At 48.6% G+C, this 15,017-nt stretch overlaps 1 protein-coding gene across 2 annotated transcripts in view; it reads right to left on the bottom strand.

Annotated features, from left to right (window-relative positions):
* The window catches only part of SLC1A2 (solute carrier family 1 member 2), a 144,772-nt gene that overhangs the window by 97,935 nt on the left and 31,820 nt on the right, over window positions 1-15,017 (bottom strand). The gene's annotated exons all lie outside the window — the stretch shown is intronic.

The following is a 15,017-nucleotide window of genomic DNA, read 5'->3' as shown; positions in this document are numbered from 1 at the left end:
GATTGGTCCCACAAATATTTCTTTTTTTTTTTTTTTAATTTTTCTTAGGTACCCTCCACACCCAGCAGGGAGCCCAACATGGGACTTGAACTCATGTCCCTGAGATCAAAACCTGAGCCGAGATCAAGAGACAGTTATTCAACCAAGGGAGCCACCCAGGCTCCCCATCCCGTGAATATTTCTTAGGCAAAGCAGTCATTGCCTTTATGAGCCTTTAATGTCCTCTGAACAGCCCTGCTATTGAGAGCTGCCAGCAGAGTCCACAGCAAGATCTCAGCTCTCCTCGGAACCTGGACTACTATGTTGACGTCCTTCTAGTTGCCACACCTACATCCTGTCTTGGTGACATTTATCCCTGTAGGATAGTAACACTGACTAACCTTCATGGAGGACTCCCTATGTGCCGGGCCCATTCGAGGGGGGGGCCTTCCAGGTGTCTGGCCTGTTTATATCCTTCCACAACTCCAGAGAGCAGGCACGACTATGACTCCCCTCTCTTCCTTTCAGGAGAAGGCACAGAGAGGCTGGGTAACTTGCCCAAGTTCACACAGTGGCTCAATGGCAGAGCTCGGACTCCAGCCCTGCTGCTGTGCCCATGGCCGCCCTACAGCCCTGTCTCTCCCTGGAGTTACTACCTCAGTAGAAACGGCACACCACAAGGCACAAATATGTGACAAGGGATGAGAAGGAGGGGAGGTGGGGGTGGGCTTGGGGGAGGCACGGCGGGTACAAGTCTGTCTCCAGAGAGTCATGAGGAGCAAACAACCAACCACTCAATTAGTCAGACGTAGCCGGCGCAGCGCTCCCATTCTGCCTCAGAATGTTCTGAGGCTGCTGCAGCCCCGTGGATGCCTGAGGGGGAGGCAGGCCGCGGGCTGTTCCTTGGCAGCGAGGAAGGGGGCCCAGCTGGAGCATGGGACACGCTAACGAGAACAAGGCTGCGACAGAGACCGCTTCTTCTGGGTTGCCAAGAGTTTGGGTCATTTGTAAAACAGGGGCTCGTCAGAGAGTTTCAGACAAATTCGGGATCCAGAACCAGAGGGCCCCTGAGGATCCCTTTCAGGCGGTAGGGCCACAGGATGCCAGTCCCCACGGGGGCATCTCCCACAGATCTCACTGCACTTGCACGGGACCAGCAGAAGAACCAGCCTTCCAGGCACGCCCCTGGCCAGTGCTCTGGGCTGAGAGCTCCCAGCCCCGCTCTGCACAGGGCTCTCATCTCCACCTTATAGACGCGGCCGCGAGAGGGAGAGTGTGATGCCCCAGGACGCAGGGCTGCCCAGGCCTGGAACCAGGGCCCGAGCTGAAGAGATCCGAGAAACCCCAGCCATGGTCTCGGCCCCTAGTAGGCCCCCTTTGAACAAGAGGAGCACCCCCATCTTTCCTTCCTTCTGCTCCCTCCGACACCAAGAGCACCATGGGTGTCCCCGACCCAGAGGGAGAGGAGACAAAGGCCTGGCTGTTCTGGGGCCGGTGTGCAGGAGGCTGGCCTCTGGGGGGGCTGTGGGTGGCCATGGGTGGGAGCCGTAGGGGAAGATAAGCAGCTGAAAGTTCCCCTTTGTGTTGCTCTCACAGACGTTTCTGGAAGGGGTCAGTTGGGGGTGAGTCTTCATTTGCCCAAGTCGACGTGCACTGAGAAGCCAGCTCAGATACTGTGGTTAAAAATAAATCTCCACTCACCCTCTTATTAATATTCTGTATGTGTTTAAGGACCTTCCGCCAACAGGGAGAAAAGTTCATTTACCCAGAATGGCTAACTTGGCTCTGAAAATCTGGTGAAAGGAACTCGATAACAAGACCCTTGATCTCTTTAGAAATTATAGGGAAACGCCAGGCACTGGACAATCCAACAAGGCAATTTCTTACTAGGATGGTCTGCTGGCATTTGAGTACCACTCACAAGCTGTACATATTTCTCTGTACCTCAGTTTCTCCTTATGCAAAATGGAGATAATCACAGTACCTGTTGTACTCATAGGTTAATATACACAGACCCCTAAGTCCGACGGTGCCTGGAGCATAGCATGCATTCGATACAAGTGAGCTATTCTGCAAATTCAATCTATTTTGTAATAATTGCAGTCATGACCGTCATTTATGCTTACTATGTGCCAGGGGCAGGGTTGAGAGCCTGCAGGCATCACACAGTTGAGTCCTCCAGACAATCCCATGATTATATATATAATGGTATTATAATACAATATAATATAATATATAATATATAATGGTATTATAATACAATATAATATAATATATAATATATAATGGTATTATATATAATATAATATATAATGGTATTATATATAATGTAATATATAATGGTATATATAATATAATATATATAATGGTATATATAATGTAATATAATAATGGTATTATACCCATTATATTATTATAATATTATATAGCATAACATAAATATATATATACACATATATATGTATATAATGGTATTATGCCCATCTTACAGGTGGGAAAATGAGAAAGTGGAGTCAGAGATGTCTCCACCCAGTGGATGACACAGCAGGACTGAGACCAGATCCAGCCGAACTCACAAGCAACACTTGGTAGTTTCATTGTCTGGTTGGTGCCAGACCATGAGGCTGGCAAGAGAGAAAACCTGCTGATCCCCATGTAACTCATGTAGAAACTGAGGCAGAGAGGCTAATAACGAAAGTGTGTCCAGTTTCTTTGTGTGACGCTGCGCTGAGAATAACACAGTGGATGGTACAAGAAATGAAGCCAACGGAGACTAGGAATCCCCGGTCTTCTCTCTTGACCAAGATAATAGAGCAATGGCCTTTCTGGTCTCTCTCAGGGGGAGCTGTATCTGTGCCACTGAGCACCTCCTCTAAGAGCCGCAAAGCCCTTGGCATTGCTCCTCGCACACGATCGAGCACGTGGTAAGCTGGTTTAATTACCGTCCTGCAGCCCCACTTTGAGCGTGAGAGGACCCTGTGGTCAGCACTTCCCAGCAGCTATTCCAGCATTCCCAAGTCACTCCGGTCGTCAGACTGTATTCACCTTCCGTGTACGGTGATGACTCGCCTGGAAAACGCTTCATCCTTCAAAACCTTGCTCAAGCAGCCCCCTGGGTGGCTCAGTCAGTGGAGCATCCGGCTCTTGATTTTGACTCGTGAAATCGAGCCCGCATCAGGCTCTGAGCTCAGCACGGAGTCTGCTTGTCCTTCTCCCTCTGATCTTCATCCCCCCACACTCTTCCCTCAAATAAATAAAATCTTTTTTTTTAAAGATTTTATTTATTTATTTGACAGAGAGAGATCACAAGTAGGCAGAGAGGCAGGCAGAGAGAGAGGAAGGGAAGCAGTCTCCCTGCCGAGTAGAGAGTCCGATGCAGGGCTTGATCCCAGGACCCTGGGATCATGACTCAAGCCGAAGGCAGAGGCTTCAACCCACTGAGCCACCCAGGTGCTCTGCAATAAATAAAATCTTTAAAACAAACAAACAAACAAAAAAACCCTTGCTTAGCTATCTCTGACTCCATACAGCCTTCCCTGACCATCCGTTCCCCTCAGCAGAACAGACGGCTCCCACTCCTGCTCTATTTCTGGATTCTTTACATAGTTTGAACCACTGCAACACAAGGTCCTCCATTAGGCTGTGAGCTACTCTATCCAGGAACCCACAATTTATTTCAGTTATTTGGGATTTAGCAACGCGTGTATGATCTATGTCTGGGGTTCTCCACGGGAGCAGTTTTGCACCCTAGGAGACATGTGACAATGTCTAGAGGCACTTCTCATTGTCACAACTAGTGGTAGGAGGTGCTACCAGAACCTCGTGGGCACAGTCCACAAATGCTGTTAAATACCCCACAATGCACAAGACAGCCCTTCCAGGGCAAAGAATTATCCAGCCCAAGATGTCAGTGATGCTGAGGTCAGGCTCCTGGTCTACCTCGGTGGTGGCTCTCGGCCTTACCCACACTGCTGACTGAAGAGTTTGCCACACACCTACACAGGGCTCACGACCTGCAGCAACTTGTGCTTTGGTCCCCAGATATTTGCGACACCTCTGAAGGAAGAGTATACCTCCCTCATCCCTAAACACATGATTTGCCTTGCAGTTACCTTTGGCCAATAGCATGTGGCAGATGCTCGGGGTGGCCCCGCCCACCTTTCTCACTCCAGCACCTTCCACCTGCCAGCCACTGCGTCTCTGTGCCTGTGGACTTTCTCAGAAGCTAGCAGGCTTCTCTGCCCCCACACAGGCCGGAAGTGCTGGGGAATTAAAACCCTCAGTCGATGATGGGCACGTTTGGATGTGTAAATATACCAGCTCCCTTATTCAACCGAGCTTATGATTTGTCCCATCTCTGTGAATTTCTCCCATGGGATTAAACAGGAGTTGCCCACACTGGTAGCAGACTTGACACCCTGCCTTCACCTGGCTGCCTTCCACTTCCCCACTTCTAGGATCTAGAATCTTCTCCTAGGAACCCAGACCAACACAGAATAGAAGGAACACATGATCTCTCCCAGAAGCAGCATCGAGAACCTTCTCATAGTTCTGCCATGGCTCTTCTCCTCTCTCTGCTACAAGAGAGGGACAACCCAGGTCGGGGCTGCATCTTCTGCCAGGGTCCCGCATGGGGGATACAGGGAGGACACCTGCAACCGGTGTCCTGCAACCAGATGTAACAGAAACAAGAAGGAGACTTTGTAGCTGCAAGCCACAGAGATTTGGGGCTTGTTATTACAGAAACATAACCTGGTGAGAGCTGACTGATACAGGGCCTGTCACTCCTGGGGGACCTTTCTGACTGACTCTGTCATGGGAGACCCAGGCTATCTACCTTCCAAATGGTACTTGTCTGAGGGCAAAATCGTACAGCATAGCCTGGGTCTCCTTGAACTGGGAGATGATTATTTACTTTTTTCTCTTCCTCTGTAGCTCACAGGGCCTTGTGCAGGGCCAAGAGACAGTTGAAAGCACTAGTCACACAGTGGCCAGGCGACCTCGGGGAAAATCCCTTCCCCTCATCTGGAGCTGCCCCCTTCATTGCAAAATCTGACCCTGAGAACCATGCTCCATTCCCGGCACTCGCCCTCTGATTCACCGAGGACCACCGCCAACTTCATTTTCTCCATCCCCTACTGGATCCATCAGCCTCGAGAACAAGCGAAGTCCAGGCCCAAACTCTCAAGGGAAAGTCTGTCTCATCCACTTTGCAAATGGCTCATTTCTTTTCTCCTACTCCCATGTCAGAAGCGAGAGTTGCCCTCCCCCTTTCCTCTGTCCATGACATTTATTGCGTGTGCACCACGTGCTATCAGGCATCAGGCTGGACCGTCCTCACGGTCTGTCACAGCATTTCCCACGCCCGGGTCACTCACAGAGGCCACACAGCTATTTTTGCCATATCTGAATGCCATCTCGGCTATCCGTTACTTACTAGTGCTTAACGCTAACCAATCCTTTGTCCTTAAACGTGTGCATCCCTAGAGGAATTTCTGCATTACTTCAATCCATGGAAAACCAGTAGCACCGACAACTAGAAGGGGGGGTCACGAAAATGCGCATGACCAAGAACACGTTCAATGACTTTTAACTAGGTCTGCTTGCTGAGTCTTCTGCCACCTGCCCCCTCTCTGTTTAAAAGGGAGGTTGAGGGGCGCCTGGGTGGCTCAGTCGGTTAAGCATCCAACTCTCAATCTCAGCTCAGCTCAGGTCTTGATCTCAGGGTCGTGGGTTCAAGCCCCGCACTGGGCTCCATACTAAGCATGCTGTGTACACACACACACACACACACACACACACACACACACAAATTTAAAGGGAAGTTGAAAGGTTTGGGGTCAGCAGCAAAACACAGCAGCACCTGTTTAAGCCTTGTCTTAATCAAAAAGGTTTAAAGAATTCAAAAAGGAAATGACCCTCTCACCATATGATGTGACATCCCTGAATTTGCCATCAGTGCTCCTCTAGTCATCTCCTGTGCCCCCTGAAATCATCTCTCATTTCATGGAGCACCCAGCTCACCCCTGTGGTGAGGCTCTATCGTCTGCCTGGATCCTGACCACATGGGGCTCAGTTACCGAGAGCACAGATCTTCTAGCCGGCCAAGCATGGGTTTGAGTCCTGCTGCACCACGCCCTCACTGGGTGGCAAAGTCAGCAAACCTCAGCCCTCGGTCTCCCGAGGATCCGTCTCATTCCCTCACCCGCCCTGTTGTATGACTACAGTGGCCGATGGCTACTGAGACACAGTCTACAACTTCGGAGCAAACACAGCCGCCTGGTCTCCTGAGAAGCTGGATTTGAACCTGTGACCTTGTTTCTCTTAGTCCCAGCAAATCAGTCCCAGAATCTGGCAAAGATGCCTAGCAATCTTTGCAAAGGAAGACTCCGTGACCTCACTTGAGGGCTTTCGGAGAGGCACCATGTCAATGACGCCAGAGGCATCACTTCTGTAGTTTTCATTCTTTACCGAATTGTCAGAAGTCCAATGAGCTCCCTTAATGTGCCCAACTTCTTGCTAATGAAAGGACGCTTAAGCAAGTATCCCCTGGGAGATGCCAATGCAGAGTCTCAGGTCCCACTTTGTGAGGAAGGTGCCCTTAGGGCTCCATTCTACAGATGAAGAAACTGAGGCCTGGAGGATTTCAGGAACTTGCCTGAGTTCATTAGCACCTGGGAGCTGGGGATGAAAGCCCAGGCAGTCTGGCTGGAGCACCCGGACTCTGCCTAGGACGTCTCCCCGCCTCACAGCGCGGTCAGAGATTCAGGCCTGCGGGGTCTAGAAGCACCGGGACCCATCGAAGCAGCACCTAGGCTGTGTCCGGGGCTTGGCGAAGGCCTCCTCGCATGCACAGTGGCTGGCACAGAGCGCAGGGCAACACGAAGGGCCTCCAGTCACAGAATGAGGGAAAGGGCGTCCCGGGACCAGAGAACAAAATGCTGGCCGCCTCCCGCCTGTCCCTCCTGCAGCTGTCCTTCTGTACTCTTTTCTCCTTGAATCCCTTCTTTCAGCCCTCGAGGCCCACGGCCAAGGACTGCCATTTCCAGAACAGCCCCTTCTCAGTTGGGCAGACCCAGCAGGGGGGCCAGTCACAAGGACCTGGACCAGACTGTGCCACACGACAAATCCCAGGGACCCAGCATGGGGACAGGAAGCAGCGGGTCTGGGGCAGGCATGAGGCCAGCCTGTGGGTGAGGGCAAGAAGCCCGAAAAACCAGGGACAGAGAAGAAAAGCAAAGGTTGGAGGTACCAGGGGAAACTAAGCAGAAGAAAAGTGAAAACACCAGAAACTGAGTAGATTGGAAATAGATAAGAGGACAGGAGGCTCAGCTGTATCAAGGTAGGGGGCTGTGGATGATCCCATCGGCTATGCAGGGGGCTATAGGGCCAAAACAGCATGGGTAGAGGGTACACTGGTCTGGGGACTGGGCCAGTTGCCCACCGCTCAAATGTGCAGAGCACCAGGTCCGTGAACAAATACTGAGAAGCTGCGTCCCAGAATCATGTGAACCAGGAGCCACAGAAATCAGATCATGGGATTAATAATAGCTAAAGTTTACTGAGCATTAACTCTAAGCCAGGCACTTTGCTAAGTGCTTTACACAGATGATCTTATTTAACCCCCGCAGAAACCCTCTGAGACCCCTTGTGGCCATGGGCCTACTAAGCAAGAATCTGGGTTCCAAAGCCAGGCTGGGTTTGAATCCCGACTGCTCTATATCTTAGCTCTGTGATCTCGGGCAAGCTACTTAAACTTTCTGCTTCTCAGTTTCCTCATCTGTAAAATGGGATCATGCAAATAGTTATGTCACACAGATGTGATGAGGATTAAATAGAACAATAGGGGTAACATTTACAGTGGTGACTCACAGAATGTTTAAGCCTCGGTCAACTTAACGGTAATAATTACTAACATTAGCCCTTTTAGAGATAATAATAATAATAATGATAAAGCACAGAGAGCTAAGTAAATTTTTAAGTGTGGGGATGGGAATTAAGCCCAGCCAGTCCTTCTAGAGAAGCTGGGTGTACAATCCAACTGCCTCCCTGCCTTGTGTGAATTCAGAGGAACAAGGTGAAGACAGGATGCCACCAGGGGAATGTAGAACAAAAGGGGCAGAAAAGCAGAGGACAGAAAGGGCATCTGGATGCAACAAGCACACAGCCAGGAGGCCCTGGAGACTGAACTTGCATGTGGCCCTGGCAGGCCAGATTCAACATCCTATCATGGAAACAGGTTTTCTAGATGGGACATGAAGACTGTGTTCCCAAACCCCAGGGCACTGCTGCAAACTCATCACTGTGGTCAGAGCCATGCCTGAATGTGCAGATCTGAGGAGTGACATCAGGAGGTCACTGGACCCGGACTTGGGGTGGGGTTCCTGAGGATGCAGCCATGGTAACAGCTAAGAGATGCTCAGTGATCACTCTGTGCAAGGCATTGCTCTAGGTACGTTGTGCCTTAACTCACTTAATCTTCACCCGCACCCTAAGAAATCAATTCTAGATCATTCCCATTTTGTAGGTGAGCACATCAAGGCACAGAGAGGTCAAGTAACATTCACAAGGTCACACAGCAAGCAGGTAAGTCTCAGAGCCAGGAATGGAACTCGGGTCCTCTGGCTCTGAAGACTATATTCTTAACCTCCAGGATCTATAATAACCAGCCAGGCTAGTCTCAGAAATGAGTCGATAATTTCTTAGGACTTGAAGTTTCCATTTTTGTCACTGGATCCCCAGCCTGGACACCAAAGTATATGCAGAACAGTCAACTAAAAGGCTAGGAATGGAGAAACTATCAGATGATCCCAAATTGAGAGGCGTGTTACAAAGTAACCAATCAGTCCTCTTCAAAAATGTCAAGGTCATGAGAGACAAGGAAAGACCTAAGCAACGGTCACTGGGGAGGAGAAGAGAACTGAATGCATTGTGGGACCCTGAACTGGATCCCAGAACAGAGAGAGGACCTTAGTGGGAAAACTAGGAAAATCCAAAATAGTTCTACGCTAACTGTATTGGAGCAGAGTTAATTTCTCGATTTTAACCAATGTTCTGTGGTTGTGTGAAATGTGACCATTACAGGAAGCCAAGAGAGGGGCACCTGGGAACTTTCTGTCTTACTTCTGCAATTCTTCTTTTAAGTCTAAAATTATCTTAAAAAAATTTTTTTAATTCAGTGTTGAAAAAACAAACTAAACTTTCAAATGACGGGAGGATCAAAACCACTGACATTCTCAGTTTAGAAACTAACGCATTGATCTTTATAATTATATTATTTCCCCCTATTTGTGCAAATAAGTATTCATCTTGATTCGGCATCAGCTCTGTTTTAAATTGTGAATAACAACAGCCACCCAAAAAGCTGGCAGCACTTCGATTTCGGAGCCTGGGTCTGCTTCAGAAGAACAGATTACTTCCATGTGCTTGAAGATGTGACTCTATTGTCTTTCTCTAGGACTCAAATCCTCAGCGATGCTATTCTACAAATTTATTCGACCCCCACACGTCAAGGGCCGCTGGCCAGGAAAGGCTTGGATCACTTGGAAGCTGAAGGAACTACTTTGCAGGCAGGGGTGAGCTTCCAGAAACGTGGCAGGTTTGGCACACATGGGCCAACTGGCAGGCCAGAGAGACGTAAGGGTCTTCATGAGGGTCATAAGGGCTGGCAGCCAACGGGGTAAAGAAGAAACAAAGGCATGGTTCCCGCCAGCTATGTGCAGCAAGGCAGTAAACATTCTTCCTGCATTAGCTCATTTAATCCTCTCCACACTACCAACCAGATGCTCTACATCCGCGGCTCCATTTGATCAATATCAAAGGGGCGTGGTGACAGCTCTGTATGCAAATGAGGCAGCTGTGGCCCAGAAAGGTGGCCTAATCAAAAGGCTAAGTAGCCACACCAGAATGTAAGCCCAGATCTTCTAGATGGGTGAAGCCCAGGCTCCCTCCATTCTTCCTGCATCCAAGGAATGCTGGTTTAAAAAAAAAAAAATGCATGGTTCAAAAAAAAAAAAAATCATCCAGCAGCTAAGACGACATGAACCTCCTCTCAGGGACCCCTGAAAAGTAACCCTCAAAGACAGGTTAGAGCGGGCATATTCATGCAGGTTTTGCCCCATCCCAATGATCGTGCCTGTCACGTTTATCAAATCCAGATCATCTACACCCCGGACAAGCAGAGTAGTTTCTGCTTGTTGGTTGGCCTGTTTTGTTTTGTTTGTTCTGCTTGTTTTTTTTTTTTTTAAAGATTTTATTTATTTATTTGTCAGAGAGAGAGAGCGAGTGAGAGCGAGCACAGGCAGAGAGAGTGGAAGGCAGAGTCAGAGGGAGAAGCAGGCTCCCTGCGGAGCAAGGAGCCCGATGTGGGACTCGATCCCAGGACGCTGGGATCATGACCTGAGCCAAAGGCAGCTGCTTAACCAACTGAGCCACCCAGGCGTCCCTTGTTCTGCTTGTTTTCTTTGTTTTTTTGACCTCAGTCATCTATTTTGGAGATCCACATGATCTAAATTATCTAGGAAACTGCAAACATCCCTTCCCTTTATTCCAAGGTGGGCTTTTCTTTAAGAAACCCGGGTTCCCTCCTGCACTGTTAGTGGGAATGCAAGCTGGTGCAGCCACTCTGGAAAACAGCATGGAGGCTCCTCAAAAAGTTGAAAACAGAGCTACCCTACAACCCAGCAATCACACTACTGGGCATTTACCCCGAAGATACAAATGTAGTGATCCAAAGGGGTCCGTGCACCCGAATGTTTATAGCAACAATGTCCACAATAGCCAAACTATGGAAAGAATCTAGATGTCCATCAACAGATGAATGGACAAAGAAGATGTGGTATATATATACAACAGAATACTATGCAGCCATCAAAAGAAATGAAATCTTGCCATTTGCAATGACATGGATGGAACCAGAGGGTATTATGCTAAGCAAAATAAGTCAATCAGAGAAAGACAATTATCATATGAGCTCACTGATGTGAGGAATGTGAGAAACAAGACAGAGGATCATAAGGGAAGGGAGGGAAAATGAAACAACATGAAATCAGAGAGGGAGACAAACTGTAAGAGACTTAATCTCAGGAACCAAACTGAGGGTTGCTGGGGGTTTGGAGTCAGATAGGGTGGCTGGGCGATAGACATTGGACAGGTATGTGCTATGGTGAAGGCTGTGAATTGTGTAAGACAGATGAGTCACAGATCTGTACCCCTGAAACAAATTATACATTATATGTTAATTTAAAAAAAAAAAAGAAGAAGAAGAAAAGAAACCCAGTTCCCAGGCTGTTTCATGACATGGGTATTTCTAAATGAAAACACCTGTGCAGGGGCGCACGAAACCAGCATTGCAATTGGAAGTTCCCTTAGTCATTTCAGCCAGAAGAACAAAGCCACACGGAACCAGGCAAACTCCCCTCCATCCAACCCGAGTCCACTGATTTCACACTTGGAAATATAATCAGTAATACCCCTGCCTCCAATCCCCAAAACACATTCCAGTCCTGGTTTAGGATTCCACAGTCTGGAAGGAAAAAGCAATACGTGAATTTAGGAAAGGACAGATTCCCCAGATCCTAAGACGCAGGCTCGAGGGGAAGGGACCTGATGCCTTTGCATAGTATTACTTCAGGGACTGATTATCCTGAAACGCTGTTTGGATGATGACACGCAGGACACTCGGGGGGCACTGCCTCCGGGGAAGACCGCAGTCTTAAAGCAGCTCTCTGCTGCCTATCACACATCTTCGCCCAAAAACAGAGGAAAGGCCACAAAATGAGGACATTAATGCTGACGGAGCTGAAGAGGTTTAAGGTTGTCAGACACCCAGCAGGGTTTGGGAAAAATCTTTCTCTCCAAAACAGCTCCCCTTTCCCACTTGGCGTGGGCCACGTGTGTCTTTATGAGCAGCTCTTAACAGTCCACTTCTTTTCCATAAAGTTTAATCGCTTAGCATAAAACAAGAAGCTCTCAAATGTGTTTGAGAAGAGCGGGGGCTGGGGGTGGAGGACAAAAGGGGTCTTTCTGGGGCGCCTGGGTGGCTCAGTGGGTTAAGCCGCTGCCTTCGGCTCAGGTCATGATCTCAGGGTCCTGGGATCGAGCCCTGCATAGGGCTCTCTGCTCGGCAGGGAGCCTGCTTCCCCCGCCCCCCCTGCCTGCCTCTCTGCCTACTTGTGATCTCTCCATCTCTATGTCAAATAAATTAATAAAATCTTAAAAAAAGAAATGTCAGCTCTTGTTACAGCTGCTGCTATTATTACTAACACTGTGATTACAGCTGCCCAGATTCACAAAACTAGTCAAAGCTTCTGCCACATTTAGGAATTTCCTCTGAAATAAACAATGCAGGTTTGTTTTTGTTTTTTGTTTTGGGTTTTTGGTTTTTTTTTTAAAGAAGGCAGACATGGAATCCTAGATGAGCAAACTCCCACCCACAAAGAGCAAACTCCCACCCACAAAGAGCCTGTGACATGTTCCTTGGTAGAGACCACCTAACAATTTGGGAGCTTAGAAGCCTTCACTTTAGGCTTGAGAAGGTGCCAAAGACTTTCCTGGAGAGCCAGTCCAGAGAGAGACATTTGATCGCATTTTCCAATGAGAAGCATATGTCCAGGGTACATACGCTTCCTCCACTCATGTATGGATGGAAACAATGCTGAGTACATTCTGTCCCAAGAACTTACTCATGCTTACCCTGCAAGGCTTAACTTTTTAATTTAAATCCCAGAATCCTGCCATAAAACCAGCCAGCTGAAAGGTTGCTCTGAGAGCGACTTCTGGGCAATCTATTCATCGCGTGGCAGTCCCCAATAGCTAAAACAAATGTTCCCTGTAGTGCACACATCCATAGAGTTGGTAAAAAGCTGTGTGTTTTCTTTCACCTTTCCATGATGATCACAAGGGACATCTAATAGATTCCACTGAAGCACAATAGCAAAAGACTTCACTTGCATGCTTACTTTGGGTTCAGGTTCATTACCTTGTTAAGGAGACATCTGACTTCTGCAGGCAATCTTTAAAAGGTCACATCTGCAATGACTCACATATTTTCATAACCCATCGAATGTTATCATTTAATCCCTTGGCCAGGTTTCAAAAAACTCAAGTGCTCATGGGTTTGATAAGACAACCAGCACCAGGCAGGTCCCCAAACTCTTAGACACAGGACAGGTGACGCCAACTCGGCTCCATAAAATGGGACACCCTCCTTGACCCAAGAAAGACCTCGGTTCCCTGGAGAGCCCAGCTGCACCTAAGACTTCCACAGAAAGGAGACCGATTTTTGCTTCGCCTTTGAAAAACCACCCCAGGTTGTGGCCCTGGGGCTCATCTGTAAGCACTAACCTTCTCTGGATCTGGTCCGCAGGCCTCTTCACGGATACATACGTGAGCGTTATTCTAGGTGACCTCCTGTTAAAGAGTTTTATTTTAAATCCCAGCTAATCTTTGCAGCTCCCTGGACTGGTCTGATCTCTTGACACATCCTAGTTCAGGTCTATACCAAGCGGCGAACACAGTGGGACCAAGCCTGGTGTCTGTCTCCCTCTTTCCCTTTCCTCCAGTCAATTCTGTTGCATCATTAACCTTTTCTTTCTCCTCTGCATCAACAGCAGCATAGGTGAGCCAAAAGGAAAAGTAAAAAATAAAGGACAGAGCCCTGTGAGCCGATGGCTCTCCAGACAGCAGCGGTGTTAAGGCAATTTAGAGACCTGGCCGGCGGGATGAGCCCGCGCCTGCGCATACAGCGCCTCGCTGTTTGTTTGAGTGCCTCTGGGTATTTTTAGAGTCTGCAGGGAGACGTTAAGCGGCACGGGGTGGCTGGTATGCTACTAATGACACCCTGAGCTTCCAGAAGCGGGCTTCACAGCAACCGCGGAAGCCGAGGTGATGAAAAGCAACACTTGTCTTTAAAATCACGCAGACGTCGGGGTGTAGGTGGAAAAGACAAGAAAAAAAGTCGTGGATAAAAGCCGGGATTCAGCACAGCAGAGCGCAGGTGTAAGGCACCTAATTACGAGAGACGTCGGAGTTTGTAGAAGTCCTGTATTTCCTTTCCTTTTCCCTTCTTCTCTCCCTCCCTCCCTTCCTTTCCCCTCTTTTCTTGGCTTTTATGTCTTCCAAGCATCCCACTGGGGACACGCTCCCCCCTTTTGTTGGCTCTGCAGAGGTGAATGCAGGGATCCAGATCTGGCCAGACAACCCATGGCCAGCCCAGGAATGGGGGTGCGACTCCAGCAACATCCAGCTCAAGAGATGGTTCCCTGGGCCTTTTCCTGGAAGCAGCAGAAATGAGGCACTTGTTATCGCTGGGGTCATTACCTGAGAGGATGCTGTAAGCCTCGGGCTGCCAGACACGTTGGTGCCTGAAACAAAGATGCCCAAGAAGGCCCAGCCAAGAGATGGGAAGGGGAAACAGCGTTTCAATAGCAGCATGTGAGCCCCGGATCCTGCTCTGTCTGTGACCACTGACTCCCTAGAAATCCCAGGGACCTGAGCCAATAAAGTTTCCCCCTTCTTTCCCTTTGAGGAAAGCCCCCCAAAGAATCTTAATACAGAGCGAGCTCTAAATGTGATTTTTTTAAAAAACACCAGAGGAATGTTGAAGTAGAAGCCATAAGCCTCTCCAGTCATGCCCACCCTATTGTTGAAGCAGACACCAGCCCCTCAGCAGAGGCCCCCAAACTCTCCTCATTTGCCTCAGAAAGTAGATGGGAAATTCCAAGACAAGCCTCCCTTGGGCTTCAGGAAGATAAAGTGTAACATTCATTCCTCATAAATGTCACATGGCACCTTTTAAATTCTTATCTTTCCCAAAAAAGCAGAACGGTTTGCATGGTCATCAACAGCGTGCAAGCACTGACCCACATAATCCCCTCCCCCCACCGAGTGATGTTGATGCTGACAAACCTACAAACATGGTATAGTCCATTGCCTTGCACAAAGCAGCCAACACACAATTGTTAAACTTTTGCTCACACAATCCGATTAAAGACTCACAACTACTTTGTGAAGCAAGAACTAAAACGTGCCCATTTTAC

This window comes from Mustela nigripes, chromosome 1 (genome assembly GCF_022355385.1).
Source record: "Mustela nigripes isolate SB6536 chromosome 1, MUSNIG.SB6536, whole genome shotgun sequence".
In the NCBI taxonomy this organism is placed as follows: Eukaryota; Metazoa; Chordata; class Mammalia; order Carnivora; family Mustelidae; genus Mustela; species Mustela nigripes.
This window is presented reverse-complemented; position numbering and strand designations above follow the sequence as displayed.